This window comes from Sciurus vulgaris, assembly GCF_902686455.1.
Source record: "Sciurus vulgaris genome assembly, chromosome: 5".
NCBI classification, from domain to species: Eukaryota; Metazoa; Chordata; class Mammalia; order Rodentia; family Sciuridae; genus Sciurus; species Sciurus vulgaris.
Genome location: NC_136465.1, coordinates 83,958,762 through 83,976,128, shown reverse-complemented (window position 1 = coordinate 83,976,128; position 17,367 = coordinate 83,958,762). Strand labels below are relative to the sequence as shown.

Here is a 17,367-nt window from a genome sequence, read left to right as displayed (position 1 = left end):
AAAAAAGAGACATGTAGCTCAGTGAACAGGACAAGGAGCTCAGAAATAGACCTACACAAATAATGTCAACTGAAATTTAACCAAGGAGCAAAGGCTACTTGACATGGGAAAAGTTTTTTTTTTTTTTATTTTTTATGTTTTGGTACTAGGGATGGAAGGAACCCAAGGGCACTTTACCACTGAACCACACCCCCAGTTCTTTTTATTTTTTATTTACAGGTTCTCGCTAAGTTGCTGAGGCTAGCCTCAGACTTTTGATTCTCCTGCCTCTGTCTCCAGAATAATTGGGATTACAAGTGTGTGCCACCACACCTAGTAAAAAAAAGAAATTTGTAGTCAACAATTTGATTATAGAACAAGGGACTGTCCAAAAGAGAGAGGGAGGGAGGGAGGGAGGGAGGGAGGGAGGAAGGAAGGAAGGAAGGAAGGAAGGAAGGAAGGAAGGAAGTGGGGGGAGAGAGGGAGGAAGGGAGGAAGGAAGGAAGGAAGGAAGGAGGGAAAGAAAGGGAAAAGGGAAATGAAGGGGAGGGAAGGGAAAGAGAAGAGAAAGAAGCAAAGCAAAGAAAAGAGAAACACATTTTCTACAAAAATTAATTGAAAATGGATCATACCTAAATGCAAAACTGTAAAACTTTTAGATAACAATATTGGAGAAAATATAGGTGACCTTGATCTTGGTAATGGCTTTCTGGAAGCAACAACAGGAAAAGATCCATAAAAATTTTAAAAAATGGTAAATTGGACTTCATTAAAATTAATAACTTCTCTATGAAAAACACTAAAAAGAACGAGAAGACAAGTCACAGATTGGGTGAAAATATTTGCAAAAGACATATTTGATAAAGGACTCATCCAAAACATGCAAAAAACTCTTTTTAAATATTTTTTTGTTTGTAGATGATTATACCTTTATTTTTTTATTTATTTTTATATGGTGCTTACAAAACTAAACAGGCTCTTGCAATTAACTCCTGAGATTTACCCAAATAAGTTGAAAACTACTTTCCATTCAAAACCCTACAGAGGGGTGTTTGTAAAAAGTTGTTTATTCACATAACTGACAAAACTTGGAAACAACTAAGATACCCTTCAGTAAGTGAATGGATTAATAAACTGTGGTATGTCAGACAATGGGATATTATTAATCATGAAAAAGAAATGCACTATTAAACCATGAAAAGACATGGAGGAACCCTATATGCATAATACTAAGTGAAAGAAGCTAATCTGAAAAGCCAAATATATGATTCCAACTATTCATCATTCTGGAAAAGGTAAAACTATGAAGGTGATAAAAGATCCACAGATTGCCAGGATTTAGTGGGAGGGGAGAACAAAAGGCAGGGCAGGGAAGGTTTTTAACATATCCTGCATGACACAATTGTGGTTACATGTCATTAAATGTGTCAAAATCCATAGCATATACAACCTCAAGAATGAACCTTACGCTGGGCATGGTGGCTCATATCTGTAATTCCAGCAACTTGGAAAGCTCAGACAGGAGAATCACATGTTTAAAGCCAGCCTTGGCAAATTAGCCAGACCCCCATCTCAAAAAATAAAAAGGGAACTATCCAAATACATATATGAATATGCCACAGCGAATTTCACATTTATGTATATCTAAAATAACTTAATTTTTAAAAATCTATCTATCTATCTATCTATCTATCTATCTATCTATCTATCTATCTATCTATCTATCTATCTATCTGAAAGGCCAAGAGAATAGAGGAAAGGGAATGGAGGACAAGAAAAGGGAAGGGAAAGGGGAAGTACTAGGTACTGAATTGGAGCAAATTATATTCCATGCTTGTATAATTATGTCAAAATGAACTCCAATATTATGTATAACTATAATGCACTAATAAAAATTTTTTAAATAAAAATAAAAAGGGCTGGAGAGGTAGTTCACCCATAGAGAGTCCCTAGGTTCACTCTCTGGTACCACAAAAAAATGAATTTTAATACAAACTATGAACATTGAATACTTATGTATCAATGTAGGCTCATCAGTCATAACAAAAGCACCACTCTGGTGTGGTATGTGAATAGTGGGGGAGACTGGGCGGGTGTTGGGTCAGGAAGTGTATGGAAATTCTACATACTTTCGGCTCAGTTTTGCTGTGAGCTTAAAACTGCACTGAAAACACAGCTTTTTTTTTTTTTTTTTAAATGAGCAAAAGATCTAGTAGACACCTTATCAAAGAAGATATACAAATGAAAAATAATAAGATTACCAACATCAATTTTCATTAGATAATTGCAAGTCAAAGTAAAAAATGTATTAGAATAGCTAAAAATAAACCAACCTGACAATGTTATTATATTCTAATGCTGACAAGGATGTCTTGTTCATTACCAGTGGAAATGTAAAAAGGTGCAGTCTCATTGTAAAACACTTTCACAATTTCTTATAAATCTAAAGATAGTTTTATCTTAGCTAGCACTTGTGCTACTAAGTATTTACCCAATCTGATGACTGATGTCTACAGAAATACCTACATGAATTTTATCACCAAAATATCTTGGTCCCAAACTAAGAGCAAGGCATTCTTCAAGTAATTACTGGTTAAAAGAGTGTGGTGCACCCATACAGTGGAATATTCAGAAATAGAAAAAAAGAAACCATCCAGTCAGGAAATGACATGGATGAGTCTTAAGTGTATGTTGCAAAGTGAAGGAAGCTAGTCTGAAAAGCCCGCATAGTATTTCTAGTTATAATTCAGCACATTTACTAATGGCAGAAGTGAAGGGGAAACTGTTCAGTTTTAGCACTTTTTCTTCTGTAGTACTGGAAGAGCTTCTTACCCAGTCCTTCTGTCTCCAGTCTTATCTGCATCTGCCCAGTTCATCTTGGCAGTAAAATAGCAGTGACCTTTATAAACCAAAACAATGACTATGTCTTTCTGCTTATAATGGCTTCCCCTCATTTCAAGACAATTGGAAATTTTAGCCTGGCTTATAAGCTCCTTATATCGTGTGTGTACTTTTCCAGCCCACTCACCTGCACTTCCTCTCACCTACAACCTTGTTTTCCAGGTTCTAGTTTTCCATACACACTGTGACTTTTTAAGGGTTCATGTCTTTTTATGGGGTTACACAGATAGCTATGTGTGATGATGGAGTTACAAATAGAGAGTCCCTATTGCCAGAAGTTATGGCCTCTGTAGGCACAGCCTATTAAACTGTATGTGCCCACATTGGAAGGAAACAAGATCAGGCTGGCGAAAAGGACATGCACAAGCAGGGTAGTTTGTAAGATCCAAAGACCTGAATAGAAGAGGCGACTCAGTGAGAATTACACCAGATCTTCCTCTGCTTCCCTGGGGATACTTAGTCATTCTGAATCACTTTCATGTCCACAATAAAACCTGAATGTTTCCATCTGTCAATTTCTTATATGCTCTAGTAATAAAAGCATAGAAAAAAATTTTAGACATTAACACCATATGTATTTTCTCTTTCATAAAAAGCAAAAATTAAAAATCCAAATTTTATAACTAAATCCCTTGAAAACTTAAAAAAATATTACTTTATAGACAATTCTGTAAAGACATGATGTCTTCAAATGAAATATTATTTTTAAGAGACATATAAAATAAACTATAAATTGTAAAATATAAGTGCTGGCTTGGGGAATTCAATAATTTAATTTTTAATCATCACTTAAAATAAGGTAAATAAGTTTAAATTTATATGAAACTAGTTTGAAATCTTAGACACAGAATGCATGGCTTTTGATTTATTACACTTTAAGATACAAAGATAAAACCAAATCAGCTGATTACCACATTCCAAATTTTTCCACAAAAATTCTGTAAGAAAATACTATCATTTAACCATACAAGTTGATTTTTCTATTGAATATTAAAATTTTTTCTTGATTTTACATTCTTTATAAGCATTGCCGAACCTTTCAGGAGTGTAAGCCAAGGTTCTGCCATTTTTTCAATCTTTAACTTGTCATCTTAAGAGCCAATTGCCAGCAGCAAATTAACACTTGACTTACTATTTCCATAGCAAATAACTCAGTTTTCAAGATTTGAGATGTACTGAAGGTAAACACCCCGGCTAGATTTTGAGAAACAAAAGTGTTTCCTAATAATTCTTGGGAGATTGTATCATGTATTCCTAACAAGTGTCTTGCACATAGAGCCTACATTTATTCTAACTCTTCCTCAGAGTGGCATTTTTGTCAGAATGCAGAATAAGTCAAAATTTTCATGCTTAAACAAACACAGTAATTTAAAAGCAATCCTTAGACCCCATCTGGAACTAATTTACTTCTCATTTTAACTTCTGGCAACTTAAAGCATGCATTTTTATATTGCATTCATTTTGCATTTCCATTCAATTGCTCAATTTCGATTTTTTATATAGCTTAAGGGCTTTTAATGTCAGCTTATTTGACCTTCACAGGGAATAACACAAGGGCGAAGGTGAGATAAGGGGTGGAGGATGGGGTTTCTTCAGAGAGTACACCTATATAAACATTCTTGGGTGCCCTGACTTGATTTGTTAACTTTTCATGTTCAGCTAGAAATTTTGAGGAGTTTAGGTGGAAGGAAACATAGGAAGCAAGGAAAGCCACCTTGAGAGTGCTGGACTAATTACTCTTCTCTCACTTTACAATGTCTACTTGGGACATCTCAGCCATACCCATTACATTTAAAACGCACTAGAAGCCGGCACTCTGCTAAGGATCACTCTTTTCAGCTTCAAGGTGTAATGTCTGCTGCCTATAACAGTACCTGCAAGTGCCTGGGACATCATAGACAGGCAATAAATACGTGTTAAATGTATGATAGATGTATGGATGAATGAAATGATAAAGAATGGATGGATAGATTGATGGCAATTATGTCCTAATGTTTTCATTACTATCTTAGGCTCAACACATTCAAATTCAATGTCACTTGCTTTTAACTCATTTCCTCATTACATTCCCCCTCAAATAACACTGCTACCTCTAGATTTATTCCATATGGAATGCTAACTTTAATCCCTTCCCCTCACTCTCCATATCGAATCAATTAAAATTTCTGGACCAGATCAAACCCAGTTGTCCTCCTACTCAGAACCTCTATCTGCCCATAAACTTCGGAGTAAAATCCACGCTCCCCAATGTGACATGTTCCTACATATTCTGGGCTCAAAGAACCTTACAACCTGCCCCAGACATAGCTGCACCACACACTACTCTACCTACCCCAAACCACATGTGACTCCTAGCTGAAGAATGCTCTCCTGTGTCTAGGCCTTTGAACATGATTGTTCTCTGAATGAACTGCTCTTTCTAAATTACCGAGCTTCAATTCATCCAAGCTGAGCTCACCATTTAGCTCTAATATGAAGTCATTTCTAATATCTTGCTTGTGGAATCTTCTAAGTCTTGTTTTCTTTGGCATTTTGCACAGCGCTCAGTAACTATTTATTAATTAAATGGATTCTTGTGAAATTCACATATGTGGAGAAGAGAGAAATAATAGAAAATCTAAATAGAAAAGCATCTTTAAAAGTATTAGATTTAGTTATCCATAAATATATCTAAAATCTGATTTTTTTGTTATTATTGTTTTGGTTTTGGTTCTTGGGTTTTATTTTTATTTTTATTTTTTTACTGTTGTTGTTCTGGTTTGGTTTGGTTTAGTTTGGTATTTTTGACATCCCATTTCTAATCCAGTTCATTTCCATTTCCTTCTATCATAGTTCCTTCGTTCGAAATGGCTTTCATTTCCCTTTGACTAAGGATTCTGAGGTTTTCAAACTGACATTTTCTTGCTCTCAGCCTCTCCAACAAGCCAAAGCTAAGCCAAAGCTTCAAAGAGCTGTTCTGGCCCCCGCATGGCTGACTAGCTGAGAGCTCAGTGCTGGGATCTTTGTGGTTCATTCTTTCCCTGGGGCACAATGGCCCAAGTTTCCTGGAGGAGGCCAGAACAGTTACAGAAAATAGAGGAAAGACTATTGAAAGGAAAAATTTGTACTTAGGGGTTGGTTGAGGAAAGACACAGGCATAAAGTATGAAAGAATACAAGTTTGCTGTCTCTAAATTGGAATATAGGGTTGACACTTCAGAAAGTGCTATTACAATTTTATCTAGTGTATTTTCTCCTCTGGAAAACACAAATTTTTCTCCCTTGGAGGCATTAGAATGAGTGCCTCCCCTCAACCCAGCATCTGTCCTTGCAAGAATGCTGGGCCTTGTGGCAGGACTTAGATTGTACTCCAAATTACTCACATATCTTTTTATTTTTCCTGGGACATGAAAAGGGACAAAATTCCTCAAAAATAGGAAGTGTATCTGATTTTCTTTGCTGTCTTTCTTATTGTCAGAATGGTTCCTAAAATTCTAGTTTTTTGTTATTGTTGAAAGAATGAATTTTTTAATGACTGAGGAAACTAGTAAGTAGACAGTTGCTTATCACATACTACTTTATGTCTACATCGTTATATACTTCTTATTTTCCTCACGTGCTCAGTTCGTAGAGACCTTTTGAAGAGGAAAAAAAGTCTTATTTGTCTTAAAGTTTCCCTTTTGCTTCTTGAAATTCCTACTCTCTTTGTTGCTATGGGTTCTGGTCATGGATATTTTCTCCATTAAAGAACTCCAGTCACGAACTAAAAATTCTCTTCACAAAGCATGCTTCTCCATGGGATATGTGCTCATATGGAAAAACAAGTTCAACCATGCAGAATTAAATCATATTCATGGAAATATTACTATATAGTGGTAAGTATTGTATATTGGAAAAAGTATGTGTTTTAGGATAAACAAAGCTGGTCCAATCTCGTTTCTGTCATTTAACTGTTCTCTAAGCATAGACAAACATATCCATTTTTTAACTCAGATTTCTTATGTGTAAAGTAGGAACATTAATTTCTACTTTTTAAGAGTTCACATGAGAAATAAATAAGCTTGCAGTCATTATCCAGTATGAACGTAACTCCCCTTTGGATATTTAACATTCCATTAGTGTTTTTATTTCAAAACTAAAACCTACCTAGTGAAATTTACCGAGTATATATATTTTAATCCAATAGCTAATATGGTTAATAAATAGATACTTTGCTTCATAAAATTCATTCATTCCCCAAGAAACTGTCTTCACAAATCTAGTGTAGGGGTCTTCATTTTTTGTGACTAATATTCATTTTTAATTCTCTGAAAACTTTTGTCTACCTAAGGGCTTGGAATGAAATTGAGAACTGATTGTGGTGTGAGGTCAGGGTAATGAGTCCTCTCTGGCCTGCAAGAAGAGGCCTAGCAGGTCCTCAGTTTCTTAATCAATCAGGTTTACAAGGCAGGCAGACCAGATGAGTATCTCAACCAGACCCCGAACCTGAGAAATGGTTGATGTTCCACTTCAACATTTTCAAGAAATAGAAGTTCCACTTTAAAGACCATGGTTTTCAAACAATATAAATACTCCAGAATACAGACCCAAGTATAACAGCAATATTGGAACCAAATAATTTATTCACATTTTAATTGTTTCCTTATTAATTTTGCAAATATATATTGGGCTTTTATGATTTATCAGGCACTCATGCCAGTGATGGAGATAAAAATTAGATTTAATCTCAGACCTCAGATCATTCAAAATTGGTCAGATGTACAGGAAAATAAAAAAAAATATTTACAAAATAGATATATGCCTTCTGTAACAGAGATGAAATGAATAACAATTCCATGTCACAGAGGAGCAATTAATCACTTGGTAAGGCCATGGAAAACTTTAAAGAGGAGGAGATACCTCATGGCTTATGGATAGATGTACTATCTGATGAGGAGTAACATCATTTATGAATCTGTTTGTATTCTAGTATATTTTCCCCTTTACTTGACTTAGTTCCATCTGTATTACCTACCAATGTGCTAACTAATTATTAGCTTATTTGGAGACAAGTTAAACAAAATCAGCCCAAAGGGATTTATGGTGCACCCCAAATATATAATGATTCTGTACTGTATTTCAAATAACATTTTTTATTAAATTTTACTAATAATTTATTATCAATAATAATAATGGTAAATTAGAAATCATAAATTTGCCTCAATAGTGAGCAAAAGAGAATAGTAAATATTCAGAAGTTTATCTCTAGAAAATCACATTTTTTATACTATACATTTATTTTTATCATTATTTTACTTATGTAGATCCCATAAAATTCAATGTTCAGTGGTTATTTCTTCCCTGATTTGCCATTTTTTATGATTGTACACTTTGATGGAACTTATACATGCACACTATACATGATTTAACAATGTAATTTCACCAATACCACTCCCTGGCTCTTTCCCCTCCCTGCCTCCCTCCCTCCCACCTTTTGGTCCCTTTCTTCTACTGATTTCCCTCTGATTTTCATGAGATCCACTCCCTTCTTTCTTTTTCTTTTCCCTCTCTAGCTTCCACATATGAGAGAAAACATATGTTCATTAACCTTCTGAGTTTGACTTATTTTGTTTAACAAAATGTTCTCAAGTTCCATCCATTTTCCTGAAAATGACATAATTTCATTTTTCTTTATGACTGACTAAAACTCCATTGTGGATACAGACCACATTTTCTTTGTCTATTCATCCATCAATGGGGATACCTAGGCTGGTTCCATAACTTGGCTATTGTGAATTATGCTATTATAGACATGGTATGCATGAGTCTCCATAGCATGATTTTAATTCTTTAGGATAAATGCCAGGAAGTGGGATAGTTGGGTTATATGGTAGATATGGATATGCATATATCGCTATAGCATGCTGACTTTATTTCTTCAGGATAAACACCAAGGAGTGGTAGCTGGGTCATACAATGCTTCCTTGTCTAGTCTTTCGAGGAAACTCCATACTGATTTCTAGAGTGGTTGTATTAATTTACAATCCCACCAACATGTAAAGGTATTCCTTTTTCTCCACATCCTTTCCAGCATTTATTATTATTTGTACTCTTGGATCATTGTCATTCTGACTGGTGTGATGTGAAATCTTGGTATAGTTTTGATTTGCATTTCCCTACTTGCTAATAATGTTGAACATTTTTTTATGTATCTGTTGACCATTTGTATTTCTTCTTTTAAGAAGTGACTATTTATTTTGTTTCCCCATCTATTAATTGGGTTTGGTTTTTTGGTATCAAGTTTTTTGAGTTTTTTTATATTCTAGATATTAATCCTCTATCGGAAGAGTAGCTAGCAAAGATTTTCTCCTGTTCTGTAGGTACTCTCATCACATTCCTAATTGTTTCCTTTGCTGTGCAGAAACTTTTAAATTTGAAGCCATCCCATTTATTAACTCTTAACATTATTTCCTGAGCTTTAGGGGTCCTATGAGAAAGTCATTACTTGTACTAGAGTGTTGACCCTACATTTTCTTCTAGGAGTTGCATAGTTTCTGGTCTAATTCCGAGGTCTTTGACCCATTTTGAGTTTCTTTTTGTGCATGGTGAGAGATAAGGGTCTAATTTCATTCTTCTACATAAGGATAACCAGTTTTCCCAGCACCATTTGTTAAAAAGATTATCTTTTCTCCAAGGTTTTTGGCACCTCTGTAGAGGATCAGAAGATTGTAGATGTGTAAGTTTGTCTCTGTGTCTTCTATCTGTACCATTGGTCCATGTGTCTGTTTTTATACCAGTACCATGTTACTATAGTTTTTTGGTATAATTTGAAGCCAGGTATTGTGTTGCCTCCTGGATGACTTTTTTGGCTTAGAATTGCTTTGGCTATTCTGAGTCTTTTCTTCTTCCAAATAAATTTTAGGACTTTTTTTTCTAGTTCTGTGAAGCATGTCTAGTTCTAGTTTTGTGAAGAATGTCGTTAGTATTTTGATGGAAATTGCACCAAATCTGTATTTTTTTTTGGTAGTGTGGTCATTTTAACAATACTAATTCTACCCATCCATGACCAGGGTAGGTTTTTCCATCTTCTGAAGAAATTTCTTTCTTCAGTGTTCAGTAATTTTCATTGTAGAGGTCTTTCACCTCCTTGGTTAAGATTTATTCCTAGGTATTTTATTTTATTTTTGAGGCTATTTTGAATGAAATTGTTTTCCTGATCTCTTTCTCAGCAGATTCATTGCTGGTATATAGGAAAGCTATTGATTTTCACATGTTGGAAAATCACTTTTGTTTGAAAGACAATTTGGACTTTATTTTTAGCAGGGATTTCGTTCTTTGTCACAAAAGGAGAGCTGAGTAAGACAATTTGTCTTATTTTCAAAATGTAACAATGTGTATGTATGTGTGTAAAAATGTACCTATAAATAAGCCATATGTAGTATTCACTGTGAACTTTTTCACATTAAGGATTTAATGATAATAGAGCACCAATAAGACCCCTAAGTTCTCTGGTAGTAAATTCCTCATCTGTGAGAAGAGGGGATTGCACTGAGTCAGAGGATGCACTGAAAGACTGTGGATCTTGAGGCCAGAAAGAGTAGGCTTGTATTTTAGGAAAAAATGTAAATAATTCGAGGTTTAGTTTCTACAGTGGTAGTCATCCAGGTCCATATTCATATATTCTTTACTATAAGGGGGTGAAGAGTAATGAAATATATACAGATATCTAGCACAGTGTCTGACCTAAGAGCACACAGTCCATGAAGGTGGATGATAGTAACATCACTGCATTATTTTAAAACTTTTTCCCATTATAAATTTTACAATATTGTGCTTAGTGATGTGAGTGAACAATTCCCAAGTTATAGTAAACCTTCTCATCTTTCTCTTTTTCATTATTTTTAATGCTTGCTTTATTTATTATGGCATTTTAACTATAGGTCATAAAATTCAAACTGAAAGCAAGTAAGTGTTGATTTTGCAACCTGTGTGGGCTTGGTAGTACATACCATTGCCTTATGGGGTTTTTTTGTTGGTATTTTAAGTCAAGCAATTACACTGTAAGTACTATAATAAAATGAAAAAGTAGAGGCAAGGAAGGAAACACACTCTTTCCTGGGTTCATCCTGATTCTGAAAAGTTTCACGCTTAGGATACTGTTTAAGTTTTTTATAATATCTTCATGCAGTTTTAAAGCTTTAGCATTTCTAGTTATTAAACATTGAAAAATTTGGTTGCAAATTAAAATGAGAAAAGTAATTGAGAAAATAAATGATAAATGTACTTATCCCAAATCCTGACAGATTATGGTTGTATTAGTATTATCCATGTTTGCTTTCTTTTTATATAGCAAAAATTTTTTACTTATTTTTCATGGAACATTTAAATCTATGACAGAATTATCCTAAACATAGGAAACTTTGTGGAAGTCCATTAAAAAAGTATTTTAAAAGGCTACCTGGTCTTCCAACTTAAAACTACTTTTTTTTTTTTTTAATTTTAATGAAGGTCTCTCAGTTTACAGAATGCAAAGAATATAAATTACTTAACATAGGTCCATAATAACTTTTCATTATTATATGAGTCAAGAAATGATAAGCACTGTCTTGGAGTTTAAATTAAATCAAAGGTTTTTACTGGGTGTGTTGTAAGAATTATAGGCAAAATTCAGAAAGTCTTAATGATGGCCAGATTAAGAGTTATGTTTCTTGAAATGCTCCTCATTTAAGCATAAATTCTTTTCCTCTTTTAAAAAATCTGACCTGTCTATTAAAAACACTTCAAGCTGGATAATATCACCAACCATTGACCATAGTTCCATTAGAGCATACTATTTTTTTCTCTGCCTTAAAAGGAATACTTACTGTTGAGTTCTACTGTTTGGGGATAGATTTGTTATATGGCAATAGTTAATCAGAAATGTTTCCTTAAGTGTCTTATAAATGCCATGTATACATTGTTAATCACATTATTTCATGAACTGTATAAGTGAAAACTAATGACACAACAAAATTATTTTTAGAGTAGGATCCTAAAAGTTACCATCTGAAAATTCTGTCTATCTCTCTCTAGAGTATGGCTTTTAACTTTTTTTTAGAATGTAAGAATATCAATGTCAGTTTAAATTTATTGTGAAAAGTTCATTTCTTTCTAATCTAAAATATTTATTTTACACAGCATATCTAATCAATTTTCATGTAAATATATTATTTTGGTCTTTAAAGTTGGCACTTGTGATGATTCTCTCATCATTATAATCACATCAGGAATTATTCTGAGTAACCAGTGCAAATTTGTTAATCTTTCGAAATAGCATGGGTATTTTATTTTGCCCTTTAGCTCTACTTATGAATACAATATCATCCCCCTGACTTATTATATTGACTTTTTAAAATATTTCCTTGGATTAAATTCTATTTGCTGAATTTTCCATTATGCTAGAAACCAACTTTCATTAATAATCATGAAATTTATAGTCCAGTAATTCTAAAAATGAGTCACACATGATGAAGAGTTATCCAAGTAGGTTATAAATTAGGCAAAAGGTGGAAAATATTCTTCCTTAAGTTAGACAAAAGGAGGAAAATATTCTTCCTTAAGCTTGCCATTAGACATGTTAACTTATTTACTAGAAAGGTATGGGTTTTCAAGGTAGTGGGGAGAAAATAAATAATTTTAGAATATAGGAAATTAACTGTAACTAACCAAACAGGTCCCTTAAAACTCAGGAGAGAAAAACCTTCTATCAGACTTGTGGTGGAAGTTAAGATGATCAATATCATCATTTAACTCAAAAGAAAAACTTCATCAGTCAGGAGAGAGAGGGTGTAAATTCAAAAGAAAATTAGACCAATTTTTGTAGTAATAATTTTAATTAAAAATTTAAATATAATTTGTGTAAGAGTCATTAAATAGCTACTATAAAGGATTTCAATTATAAATTCTTAAAACCTTTCAAAAAGTAGTTATGGAAAGATGGAAAGATGTCATGGTTCTAATGTGAACTCTTTTGTGTTAAGTTTTCTTCTGCTTCTTTATTTAACTGTTAAAGGTGAGTAATCTGTTACATGCACTGATACATCTTTTTCATCTATTCAATAAGTATTTTTTAGTCTACCATGTGCCACACTCTGTTCTAAACACTAAAAGACTGATGAATACAATAAAGTCCATGCCTTGATTGAATGTGCAATCTAAAGAAATCAAGGGAGAAATTCATTGCCACCTGCTCCTCAGATATGGCACCAATATTCAGAATATATTAAGAACTCAAAAAACTTAACACCAAGAAAATAACCTAATTAATACATGGGTAAAAGAACTAAACGTCACCCCTACAAAGAAAAAATACAAATGACCTACAAATGTATGAAAAAAAATATTTAACATCTCTAGCAATCAGGGAAATGCAAATCAAAACCACACTGAAATTTCATCTCACTCCAGTCAGAATGGAAATTATCAGAATTCAAATAATAATAAGTGTTAGCAAGGATGTGGGAAGAAAGGTGCACTCATACACTGTTGTTGGGACTACAAATTGGTGCAACCACTCTGAAAAGCAGTGTGGAGATTCCTCAAAAAACTAGGAATGTGACCACCATATGACCCAGATATCCCACTCTTTAGTATATATCCAAAAGATCTAAAATCAGCATGCTATAGGGATACAGTCACCTTAATGTTTATAGCAGCGTAATTCACAATTGCCAAGCTATGGAATCAACATAAATGCCCTTCCAACAGATGAATGGATAAAGAAAATGTATTATATATATTCAATGGAGTATTACCAAGCCATAAAGAAGAAGAAACTATGCCATATCATTCAAATGGAATTGGAGACTATCATGTTAAGTGAAATAAGCCCGACCCAGAAAATCAAAAGTCGATTGTTTTCTCTGTTATGAGAAGGCTAGTCTAAAATAAAGAGAAAAGAGAGAGAAAAAGTAAATGATGGGGGATTTCATCAAAATAGGAGAAAGATCACTAAAGTAGCAGAAGCAGGTTGAGGGAGAGGGAGGAGGGGTGACATAAGGAAAAAAGAGTGCAATGAATCTGACCTAAGTTTTCTATATACACATATGAACATTCTACAAAGAACCTTACCATTAGGTATATCCACAAGACACTAATTTTTGAAAAAACTGTAAGTAAATAGCAGAAAGATCAGTAAAGTCAAGGAAACAGGGGGAGAAGGTGAAAATATGGGGAAATAGCACTGAATTAGCGCAAATTATATTCCATGTGTTTATGTTGAAATGAATCCTAATGTTATGTATGACTAATATGAACAAATGAAATAAAAAAGAAAAAAGCATAATTATAGCAATAATAAGCATCTTAGTTGTTTTATTGCCATTATCAGTGGTGATGGCTGTAGTAGTAGCAGTAGCTCTCTGGTAGTAGGTAAACTCCATGAGGTCAGGGATCTTTGGATTATTCCAAACAGAGCAGAACCCAGCACGGAGGAGGCACTCAGTATTTGGTTAAAGACACACGATGAGGGAGAATTGGGAGTGAAGATGTGACATGAGATTATTTATGTTTTGACAGATTCTTTGGCTGCTTTGTGAATAGTAGTCCAAGGGGGTGTGAGGTTCAGGAGAAGCAGAGCCACTGAAGAAGTAACTGAGTGCTAATGCGTGAGACCACAGAATGAGAGCCACTGTAGTAGGGAAAGTGAGGCACAGAAGGATACATTGCACATAAAAACCATGTTCTGTAATAAAATTAAAATAAAACTTGGGACTAAACAATACTGGTGATGTTTGAGAGTCACATCAGTAAATGGTGAATGATGTCTAAGCACCTCAGACACAATTTAAATAATAATAAAACCTTTAGATGACATCATGTCCACAGATGTAAAATTATTGTTTTTATTCTTTAGATTAATAGTTTTAAATTGAAATATTATTGAGAATTTAAAAATAAATGCATTTTTCTTTTTCATGAGTTATCTATGAGAAAGAAATGAAAACATATCTTCAAGGAATGCATAGCTAACATGTCAATTTTTCAGTCTCTTTAAAACACATTTGAAATAGATTGATTTTTTGAATGCATGATTCTGTTATTAAAATAACCATGCACATGTGTCTCTCTTAAAAAGAATATTTGAAAATATTTATGTGAACTACCTGGATTAAGCCCAGCAGAACTGCCTTTCTGGAATTTGGTTATTGTATAAAAACTGAGCCAAAAACTGAGCCAACAACTGAGAAGTCAGTAGGGACAACTTATCAGCAACATGACGACTCTGAGGTGCATAGAAGTCATGTTCTTTCCGACCTAACCCCAGAGCTAATTTCCTTCCATGTTATACAAAATTGTAACAAGTTGTTAAATGTGGTTTATCAATTTATTACACAATAAACTAACAACATAGAGGAACAGGTAATTTATTAGAGGTGGTTTCAGTGACTGCAGCCAAAGAAGACAAATGTAGTAGTGAGGGAAGAATAAATTTATATATACATATTCAAAGGTTTTAAAAACTTGAAAACCCTAGCACTCTAGATTTATTTTGCTTCATCCACTTCAGAAAAGTATTGCTGTATAACTACACAGGCCACTAATCAAGATTCTTAACCAGATCCAGACATTTAAAAATGATGCAATTATGTTCGGTATATTTTATTTTGAAAAACAAGTGCCTAATACATTTTGGAAAGACTGAGAAATTATTAAAGTTTCAATGATTTTGGAATGGGAGAACTTCCAATTTCAGTTATATAAAAATTAGTTTATTTCAATATCTCCTTTCTTAAAGATGACAATTATTTTCTCTAGGTTGCAGCCTTCAGAGTTAAAATCACATATTCTAGCAAAAGATGAAACTCTTTGAATTCCATGGGCAGTTATGTTTACTAACATTACTAATTCTAAAAACAGAAAAAATATGTCTGTACTTATTACTTCATACATGCAAAAAATTTTTAAAAAATTAAAATCCCAGTCTCAAGAGAGTGGACAGTGACAGACTGTGAAGACTGCAGATCAAACCACAGATATGCTCACTGTGGGAAGGATTATAAGGTCAGTGACCTTGCTACTTTAGTCTCTGCAGAGATTCACACAAATCCAGCCTCACACTCTGTAATTAGAAAGGACACTGCTACTTTCAGTCTCTAGTGGCTGTGGTCTGTTTGACAAGGTTCTCATTGCAGTTTTTACTGTCATCTCCCACATGAGACAATAGGGTAGCAGGCAAAAATCCCTGTTTTTCCTAAAAGTGACAACAGACAAAGAATGGCAATAATCTTCAATTAACTAGTTTTATTTCTTCAAGAGTATCTTTTGACTACTACATTCAAGGCATTTCAGTAATAAAAATGCACTCATAACCAATATTTTTAAGTTAGAAAATGATAGACATTGATTCTTTAGAATCAATTAGGACAGTTCCAGACCTGGCTCTGCAGTTCATCAGTGTTATTTTGGAGGTCAGTGGAATCTCAGGGAGGCCATTAGGGTCTTCAGAGGGCTTGAGAGTCGCTGCAATTTCATGCCAAACTTTGTGTGTACACTTTTCCAGAAAAAGAATCCAATGTTTTCAGTGCATTTTCACAAAGTGTCCATGGTGACCCCCTTTGAAATTTTTCTTACTGTTAACAACCAGTGTTATCAACTATAATACAAGTACAAGAAAATATCCAGCATGTCCCATCAACTTTTAAGGACAATAGAGTCCATATACTCAGATTTGTTTTTCTCCAACCCGCATTTCAGCAAAATATGATCCAGATGGCCTAGGATTTAAAATCAGTTGAATACAATGAATACATTAAAAGTATTATAAACTGACTTCCTGAATTCAAATCCTGACTCAGACACTAACTAGTTAGATGAGTACAATTGAATTAACCTCTCAGGGCCTCAGTTTCCTTATTTGAAAAAATGGGAGCATAGTACCTGCCTCAGGGGTAGAATGAGGATTGAGGCATTCCTTTATGTGAAGTGTTTAGGATAGTTCCAGACCTGGCTCTGCAGTTCATCAGTGTTATTTTGGAGGAGCTTTAATGAACCTTCAATAAAATTCTTAATTTTGAATATCTATGTTCTTACAATATACAATACCAGCTGGTGATCTTTCCGTTACAATAAAACTTATGTTTCTAACTCATGATTGTCAATCTTTCTTTTATTGGTACATATTAACTATACAGAAGAGTAAATTTTATTCTGGCATATTATATATGCATATAATAAAATTTTATCAACTTCACTCTCCAATACTCCCCCCATCACCTTCCCCCTACCCTCATGGTCTCCTGTCTGCGTCCATAAAATTTATTTATGCACTTATTTATTTATTTATCGGTACTGGAGATTGAACCCAGGGGCACTTAATCACTGGGCTGCATCCCGAGGTCTTTTTGGTTTTTATTTTGAGACAGGGTCTCACTTAGTTGCTTTGGACCTCACTATGTTGCTGGGGCTGACCTTGAACTTCAGATCCTCCTGTCTCAGTCTCTTAAACTGCTGGGACTACGCATGTGCCACCATGCCTGGAGAGATCTATTTT

General features: G+C 34.1%; 1 protein-coding gene across 2 annotated transcripts in view; it reads left to right on the top strand.

The window, feature by feature from the left end:
- Positions 1-17,367, top strand: part of RERG (RAS like estrogen regulated growth inhibitor) — a 116,154-nt gene that overhangs the window by 83,629 nt on the left and 15,158 nt on the right. The window lies entirely within an intron of this gene.